Source organism: Phyllostomus hastatus, unplaced genomic scaffold, assembly GCF_019186645.2.
Source record: "Phyllostomus hastatus isolate PE091 unplaced genomic scaffold, TTU_PhHast_1.1 phas_scaffold_1674, whole genome shotgun sequence".
In the NCBI taxonomy this organism is placed as follows: Eukaryota; Metazoa; Chordata; class Mammalia; order Chiroptera; family Phyllostomidae; genus Phyllostomus; species Phyllostomus hastatus.
Window position 1 is genome coordinate 17,369,724 of NW_025334011.1, and position 9,638 is coordinate 17,379,361.

Here is a 9,638-nt window from a genome sequence, read left to right on the forward strand (position 1 = left end):
TTTTAGAGTGAGGAGAAGGAAGGGAGAAAGAGAGGGAGAGAAACATTGATGTGAGGTAGAAACATTGATCAGTTGCCTCTCGTACGCTTCCTGTCCAGGGACTGAACCTGTAATATGTGCTCTGACTGTGAATCAAACTGGTGACTTTGCACTTTGTGGCACAACACCCAACCAAACGAGCCATAGCAGCAGGGCAGATTTTTCTTATTTTTTGATGTAGGCATTTATTACTATGAAGTTCCCCCTTAAAACTGCTTTGCTGCATCATATACATTTTAATAGATTTCCATTTTCATTTGTCTCAAGGTATTGTTTGATTTCTCTTTTGACTTTTTTTGACCCATTAGTTGCTCAGTAGCATGTTGTTTAATTTCCACATGTTTGTGGATTTTCCAGTTTTCTCCTTGTAATTGATTTCTAGTTTTACACTGTTGTGGTTTGAAAGATGCTCAATATGACTGAAATTTTCTTAAATAATTTTAAGACTTGTCTTTTGGCCCAACATCTGATATATCCTGGAGAATGTTGTATGTACACTTAAGAAGAATGTGTATTATATTGCTTTTGGATGGCATGTTTTGCCTATATCTGTTTAGTACATCTGTTAAGTTTGTGCGTCAAACTAGTACTTGAACCTCAGGCTGAAGCTCCAGGACAAACAAGTAGGTTTCTTTCACAGAAAGACTAGGAATGTGTTTCATCTGCTGTCCATGTTTCCCACAAATGGGAGCCAGCCCAGAACTGTCTTTCTGGTTGTTGCAGTCCTGTGGAACTCAAATTCCCTTTGCTGCCAGAGCCAGGAGATCTAGAGGTGTCCCCTGGCAGCAGCCACAGAAATCCAGGGCACCAGAAAAGGGTCCAAGTTCCCTTCTGGGAAATCCCAGCAAGCTAGAGTGAGGCAGAGGGAGAATGCAAATATGGCTCCCACCAGCCTCTGTTTCTAGTGAGTACCCCAGCAGGCCCCTAGATGTGTACCAAATTAGATGTCTGCCTCAGAGGCCAGTGCTTTAAAATAAGCAAATAAGCCCTTTCACATGAAGTCTGGGTGCCTCTCAATCATCTGGTTCTGTGCTGGTCCCTGCCTAGAGCAGGTAAGCACGAGCACACACAACCATAAGAACCATTTCTCTGTTTACTATAGTTTTGTGGGTCTTACGAACATGAGCTCTGCTGGTTTTCAAAGCTAAGTTATTTGGGGGGTTTGTCTCTCAGGTGTAGGTCTTAAAAGCTGGGGTGCCTAATGTGGGGTTCATAGCCTTTGCTTCTCGGGAAGAAGTTCCAGGTTCTGAGTTCCTTCGTGATTGTGGGTTGCTGCATCAGGGGTGAGCTTTATGGCCATATTGTGTCTCAGCTCCTTCTATCTGTATCAATGTGAGTTTTTCCCTTCATTTGCCTGGTATGTCAGAGTCACTCAGCTAATTTTAGTGTTTTCTCCAGAGGAAATTGTTTCATATGTAGTTGTTGATTCAGTGTGTCTGTAGGAAGAGGTGGGTTTAGAATCTTCCCATTTCGCCACCTTGAAAGCATACCAAAAACTCCTTTTGATTTTATATGAAGGGTAAGCTGGAGGAAAGTGCCAAAAACATCCTTTAAGGTTTCAAGTCTAAGAAACTAAGAAAATAATGGTGCCAATCCAAAAAATATAAAATCATTGGGTGGGAAAGGATATTGACCTAGGGAAAAGGATGAGTTTCGTTTTAAACAGGTTGAATTTCAGGTGACAACATTTATCCAAATAACATATGGCTCTCAGGCAGGTGGAAAAGTGAGTCTGAAGCTTAGAGATGTCAGAGGCAGACAGATCAGGGACTCGTCCAAAAAGCAGCCATCAAAGCAGATGAAACTGCTAAGGTTGGGTGACCACAGAGAAGACCTATATGAGAACAACTGAGTCTTGAACATTGTCCACACTTCTCAATCTGAAGGAGAAAGTAAATCACAAAATAAGAGAGAAATATTCAAAAAGAAGTAGAAGGAGAAACAGAGCAGGGTAGCATAATTCATGAGAGGACACAGTTTCAATGTGAGGGTAAATGACCAAGACAAAGTGAATATTATATATATCATAAATTATATATAATTTTAATTTGGTTATTCTATATGTAATAAAGTATAACACAAAAAGTCATCCTGCCATTTAAGTGCTCAGAGCTGAATGTTTCTGCAGATCTTGTGGTATTTGTCTCTCTGGTGTGATATATAAAGGTGCAAATAAGACAAATTTCTAATCAAGGTGCTGTTAATTTGCATTAACACTATAAAAGCTTTTATACTGTTACATACTATATTGTCATGCAATAGTTTTATACCCTCTGCATAATTAATAAAAATGCATGATTTTTTTTTAATAGACTTTTAAAATTATAATTTTAGGTTTGACATGTAGACCTTTATACACTTGACTTTTTGACATAGCAAGGACAAAAATAACCTGAATATTATTTTCTTCTGCATATGTGGAGAGGGCATTTTTTATTACAAGTGGGCTAATCAATAATTTAAAAAAAGTTATCATTGTGCAACTAACAACAATAACTAGCCCTTAATTTTTATGACAGTTCCTTATTGGTGTGTGTGAGATTACTCCAGCAACTATTACAGTGAAAGACAATTGGATGATTTCCCCGCTCCTGCCTGCCCCCCATATCTTATTGTGCAGATCATTTACAGTTCTATTAACAGTGAGGTCGATAAAGTATTTTTAAAGATTTTATTTATTTAGTTTTAGAGAGAAGAAAAGGGAGAGAGAAAGAAAGAGAGAGACATATTGATCGATATGTGAGAGAAACATGGATCGGTTATCTCTCAAATGTACCCCAATCCGGAACTGGGCCTAAAACCCAAGCATGTGCCCTGACAGGGAGTTAAACTGGTGACATTTTGCTTTGTGGGATGATATTCAGCCAACTGAGCCATGATGGTCAGGGTGAGGTTGATAAAGTATTACTGATTTTAAAAATTAAGATTATCTAAGGGAAAAATAACAAAATTATTTGTTGTAGCCATCTTACATGCTTATGTGTCCTACAAAAAGCTAAATATTTTAGCAGTGGTGTAATGAAATTACATCCTACTGTTGATGGGTATATGCTGTCATACAAATGTCATTTTCATGTCATAGCACTATAGTAAAATACACAAATAAAAATTTAAATTTACCCAATCATCTGTTGACAGACACTTGGTTGTTCCCAAATCTTGGCTATTGGGAATACTGCTGCAATAAACATGGGAATATAGACATGTTTTTGACATAGCAATTTCATCTCCTTTGGATTTATACCCAGGAATAGAATTGCTGGGTCATGTGAGAGTTCTATTTCTAATTTTTTCCATACTGTTTTCCATAGTGACTGCACCAATTTGGGAAGCATCTTTGACTCTGCTCAGACACTCATTGGTACCTTGTTGAAAACCCTGAATTCTGCACTCTAAGCATAGGAGACATCATCTTGGTCTGAAAGAACTTTGGGGGGTTAGCGGTAACAATCATCTACTTCCACTATAGTAGCACCTCTTTCTAATGCCTGTGCAATGTTTGGCTTTGAGCAGGTCTGTGGACAGACCATGATGATTTAATTCCAAAACCCACTCTTAAAATCAGTGTAAACCAGAAAGGTTATAGGGGCTCAGCTCCCCAGAATGTGACACCTAAACCACGTCTATCCAGAAAGTCTCCAGGTTCCCCAGACCAAGCTTTAAATTTAGGGTCTTTGGAAAAATCATATTGTCTACATCCGGTGAGGTGCTGCCATTTTTGTGGAATTTCTGTATGTACACAGTTGACTCTTTCACTGCTACACATGCCTGACAGCTTCTGCAAACATTTTCCAGAGTCACCCACCAGACAGGCCATGCAGAAAACCTACAAAGTGTGGGCACAGATTCAAGAAATAAGAGCAGGCCTCTTAGAGTGGAGCCAGGAGCTGTAACTTCAAACCAAATGATCTTAATTAGCCTGTGTGGAAAAACACCAAAGATGTTTGCATTTCACGTGCTGCAAGGCTCTCACAGCAGCCTTTCCATCCCAAGCCCCTCTTTCAGGGTGAGGACCCTGCAAACCTCTAGCTAATAGGTTCTAGCTGTGTACCCTGCTCTCTGCTTCTTCTTTACCCCTGGGGGTGTAATTGAGTGAATCTCACTTTTTGTTATTGCATGACAGGTAAGTCCCTTCAATTTCCCAATTAGGACATAAATACCCATGGGCAAATGATCTTGTTGGACAGGAGATAATGCCTTTTCCCTGATTCTTCCATGGCCAAGTTCTGTATTTTTTAAGTATATTTTACTGATTATGTTATTATAGTTGTCCGAATTTTTCCCCTTTGCCCCTTTCTGCCTGGTACCTGCCTTCCCTCCAGCAATCCCCACCTTAGTTCATGTCCATGGGTTGTGCATATAAGTTCCTTGGCTTCTCCATTTCCTATACTATTTTTAACACCCCCCTGTCTATTTTGTACCTACTAATTATGCTTTTTAATCCTTGCACCTTTTCCTCCATTCTTCACCTTCCCCCTCCCAGCTGATAACTCTCCAAAATGATCTCCATACCTATGATTCTGTTCCTTTCCTGGTGTTCGCTTAGTATTTTTTGTTTTAGATTCGATTTGTTGCCTTTTTAATGTCCATAGTTTTGATCTTTTTTTTAAATAAGTCCCTTTAACATTTCATGTAATAATGGCTTGGTGACAATGAACTCCTTTAGTTTTACCTTTTCTGGGAAGCACCTTATCTGTCCTTCTCTTCTAAATAATAGCTTTTCTGGATAGAGTAATCTAGGTTATAGGTCCTTGCCTTTCATCACTTTGAATACTTCTTGCCGGACCCTTCTAGCCTGCAAAGTTTCTTTTGAGAAATCAACTGATAGTCTTAAGGAAAGTCCTTTGTAAGTAACTCTTTGTTTTCTCTTGCTGCTTTTAAGATTCTCTCTTCATATTTAACCTTTGAAATTTTAATTATGATGTGTCTTGGTGTGGTCCTTTTTGGGCCTAAGTTGTTTGGAATTCTCTGTTCTTCCTGGACTTGTATGTCTATTTCCTTCACCAAATTAAGGAAGTTTTCTTCCATTATTTTTTCAACTAACTTTTTAATTTCTTGCTCTTCCTCTTCTCCTTCTGGCATCCCTATGATTCAGATGTTGGCCCTTGTGGAGATGTCCCAGAGTCTTCTTATACTATCCTCTTTTTTTTTAAAATTCTTGTTTCTCCTTTCTGTTCCGGTTGCATGTTTATTTCTTCCTTATGTTCCATATCATTGATTTGAATCCTGGCTTCCTTCCCTTCACTGTTGGTTCCATGTAAATTTTTCTTTATTTCACTTAGTGTACCTTCAGTTCTTCCTTTATGTTGTTGCCATACTCAATGAGTTCTTTCAGCATCTTGATAACCAGTGTTTTTGAACTCTGCATCTGATAGGTTGGCTCTCTCTGTTTCACCTAGTTCTTCTTCTGGGGTTTTGTTCTATTCTTTCATTTGGGCCATATTTCTTTGTCTTCTCAATTTTTCAGCTTCCCAGTGTTTGTTTCTGTATATTAGATAGAGGTGCTTCAACTCCCTGTAAAAGCACCTGTAATCTGTGTGGAGTGGAGCCCTAGGTAATAGCCAGGGTAGGGCAACTGCTTCATTGCTTTGTGGCTCTGTGTGGGGGAAGGACTCAGAGAGGGGACTGTGCCACTCCCTGGCTTCTGGGTATTTGCCCAGCACTTGCCCCTTTTCCAGTCACTTCACCCACTCTCTATATTCAACTGGCACCCTTCCAGCTGTTGCCCTGGTGTTGAATCCCAGAGAGGGTGGGTTTATGTATATTTTAATACCATGTGGGTCCTTTAAGTGAAGTTTCCTGAAAATCCAGCTCTTTCCTCCATCGCCACAACCCCCATTGATTTTTACAGCCAGAAGTTATGGGGGATTTATCTTGTTGGTGCTAGAATGCTGGGCTGTGCAGTCTGGACTGGGGCTGGGATTGCTTGCTCCCAAGGTATCCCTCCTTCTTTTGATCCCACCACATGTGAATGTGGGACCATCCATGCCTGTTTCACTGCCACCACTGTCTCACTGCACCACACCCTATCTCCTTGCCTCTCTGCTCCATCTCCATGTCTCCATCCCTCCTACCCATCTGTATAAATGTGGCTTCTTTAAATCATTGATTGTTGGACTTCCATACAGTTTGATTTTATGACAGTTCTGGTGTTATTTGTTTTGTAGTCTAGTTGTAATTCTTTTTGTTGTTGTGTAAGGAAGTGAAATGTTTCTAGCTCTGCCTCCATCTTGACTGGAAGTCCCAAGTTCTGTATTTTAAAACAAATGTTTATGGATGGTGATTGTGGGGGCAGGGAGGGCTTGGTGGAGGTGGAAGAGGGTATGGGAGGATATAAGGTGATGGAAAAATTAAAATTAAAAAAGCATTTTAAAAAGTAAAATAAGTAAATAAACGTTTGTAGTTGTCAATGTGCTAATGAATAGGCAACTTTTAATAAGAGGACCAGAAGGATAACAGTAATCCATCTGACTCCCAAGAGTATAGAGAGTAGTGAGCAATATTATTATCCAGAGACTGGATCCCCTCTTGCCACCACTCCAAAATCATAAGACAGAAATGCAAAGATTTCCTGGCTGTCCCCCAAATGCATTCATTAACATTGCTATCCTCAGGAAGCTTTAGAGAACATGTGGAAGTCCAAGCCACACAGAGGAATGGAGAAGGAGGAAGGATTGACCCAGGGCAGATATACTGGGGAAGGGGGTCTGTGTTCTCTTCTGGTAAGTAGGCCATCAAGAGGTGTTCAGGCTCTCCATCTTCAAGGATGTTGGGAGGCTTGAGCAAGAGAGAAGGGGTTGGAGATGGGGTTTGTGGGTTTCACCTAAGGATTTGGCTACTGCCTCAGGGTGCTCAGGGAGCTGTCCTGGTAAGGAACCAGGGGCCAGAGAAGGCAATGATGACCTCATAACAGCTCCATTTTTGAACACTTGGAGCAGGCTTTTGCCCCAAGTGAAGTGTAACAAAAAATAGCATGGACAGCATTCCAGAGTGTACCCAGAAGTTCTTCTATCCCCAACCAGTAGTTCCCTGAGCATGGGGCCATGCCACCAGCCCAACAGACACCACAACTGACTCCTAGAATGTGTACTAATACCAGCAGTATTAGCATCAAAGGTCCTGGGAGGGGAGATGAGGCACTTAGCAGCATGGTACCTGTCCCCAGTCTGCTATCCCTTTTCTGCCCCTAAGACCAGCACCGGAGCATAATGGGATGTAGGAATGGGGGGAGGGGTGAAACACTACCTCAGGTTTCAGTGGGGTGTCAGAGGTTAGGTGTTCTGAAAGCACACAGTGAATTTGAGGTATAAGATATTTACTAGAGGTTGAAATCTGTGGAGGGGAAGGGAAGGAAGGAGAATCAGACAGAAGGAGAAGTCAAACAAATGCAAGCTGAAAAGCCTTGGCTAACCACAGGAGAGTTCTGCAGAGGAACAGGCCCATCCAAGTTGTCTTCTTTTGGGCCCTTATTCCCCTGCTGGGAACAGAAGCCTTACCACTTTCTGAGATTTTAACATCACCTTGGAGCAAGGTTACCCTGACATCACCTTTGGCATCTTGTTCCGTTGAACTTTGATCAACTGCATGGTTACAGGGATCTTCATCTTTTACTCCATGTTGCATCCTGAGATGGACTCATGTTAGGCAGCTGCCACTGTGACCAGCAAGAATGGACTTGCAATGGGAAAGAACCACAAAGACAGAGAAAGATTTGCTTCTGTTATAGAATACCTCAATCAGCAATAAACTTCAAAACCTTCATACAAAGTATGAATCAAACTATTTCCTAGCTATGAAGTACATATTAACTTTTTGTAAATTTTTAAAATCAGATATTTGAACAAGTACAAGTATTTGAGAGCTTGTTATAACACTATTCAAAGGTTCATTCTATTTCTCATCTACAAGTTAGTACATGCCACTTTCATTTCACTTTATCCTGCCTTGTACAGTGATACTGTTTTATGACAATAAGATGAGGCTTTGAATGCATTTGGTGGCAGATATTCAGAAAAAAATACAGATGTTGTTAGAATGTGAAATGGACTTTTCCTTTTTGTTAGTCAGCTGATGAGCTCATATTTATCGTACTGTGGTGAGAATTTATCTTTCTGAGAGTGCCACATTTTGAAAATCTCAGAGTAATTTTATAACTAAAAGAAAAATATAGAGTAAGGACTAAACTTAGAAAAACCTAATAGAAATATAAAGTGAGCCACATATGTAATTTAACATTTTCTAGTAGCTACCTTTTTAGTCCTAGGTTGTTGGGATTAAAGGTTAATTCTTTCAATCTTTATACTTTTCTGCATTTTTCTTTTATAAAATTAAACTTGTCAGAATGACACTGATTAATAACATGATATAAGTTTCAGGTGTACAATTCCATAACATATCACCTGTATATTGTGTTGTATACTCACTACCCAAGGTCAAATCTCCTTCTGTCATCACATATTTGACCCCCTTTACCCTCTTCATTCTCCCCCATCCCCTTCTCCTTCAATAACCACCATACCATTGTCTGGATGAATTTGTTTGTTCACTTGTTACTTTGTTTTATATCCCATACATGAGTGAAATCATATGGCTCTTATCTTTTCCTGTCTGACTTATTTCACTTAACATAATATCTCAAGATCCATCCATGTTGCTTCAAATTGCAATAGTTAATAATTTTTCATGGCTGCATAGTATTCCATTGTATATATGTACCACATCTTCTTTATCCAAGCATCTGTTGAAGGACACTTAGGTTGTTTCCATGTCTTGTCTAATGTGAATAATGCTGCAATGAGCACAGGAGTACATATATCTTTACAAATAAGTGTTTTCAAATTTTTCAGGTAGATACCCAGAAAAGGGATTTCTAGGTAATATGGCAGCTCTATTCTAAATTTTTTAGAGTAACCTCCATACTATTCTTCATAGAGACTTCACTAATTTACATTTCCACCAGCAGTGTACAAGGGTTTCCTTTTCTCCACATCTTTTCCAATACTTGTTATTTCTTATCTAATTGATAATAGCCATTCTAACAGGTGTGAGATGATATCTCATTGTGGTTTTAACTTGCATTTCCCTTACGGCTAGGAAAGTTGAGCATCTTTTCATATATCTGTTGACCATCTATATGTCTTCTTGAGAAAAGTATCTGTTCAGGTCCATTTTTTAATTGGAATGCTTGGTTTTTTACTGTTGAATTTTATGAGCTCTCTACATATTTTGACCCTTATACTATTAGGCCCTTATAAGAAGTATTGTTTTCAAGGATTTTCTCCCATTTGGTTGTCTACCTTTTGGTTTTGTTGGTGATTTCCTTTGTTATGCAGAAGCTTTTTTTTTTAGTTTGATGTAGTCCCATTTATTTATTTTTGTTTTTACTTCCCTTACTTCGGGGATTGAGTTCACAAAAACCTCTCTGAGACCAAGGCCCAAAAGTTTAGTACCTATATTTTCTATGTATTTCTTCTATTTTTCAGTTCTTAAATTCAAGTCCTTAATCCATTTAAGTTCATTTTTATATATGGTATCAGATAGCAGCCTAGTTTCATTCTTTTGCATGTAGTAGCCACATTTCTGAAAAGTAAAATATAGCC

The 9,638-nt window shown here is 39.3% G+C and overlaps 1 pseudogene; it reads right to left on the reverse strand.

Annotated features, from left to right (window-relative positions):
• Positions 1-7,662, reverse strand: part of LOC123831081 — a 31,527-nt pseudogene extending 23,865 nt beyond the window's left edge.
• Positions 7,663-9,638: the final 1,976 nt, after the last annotated feature.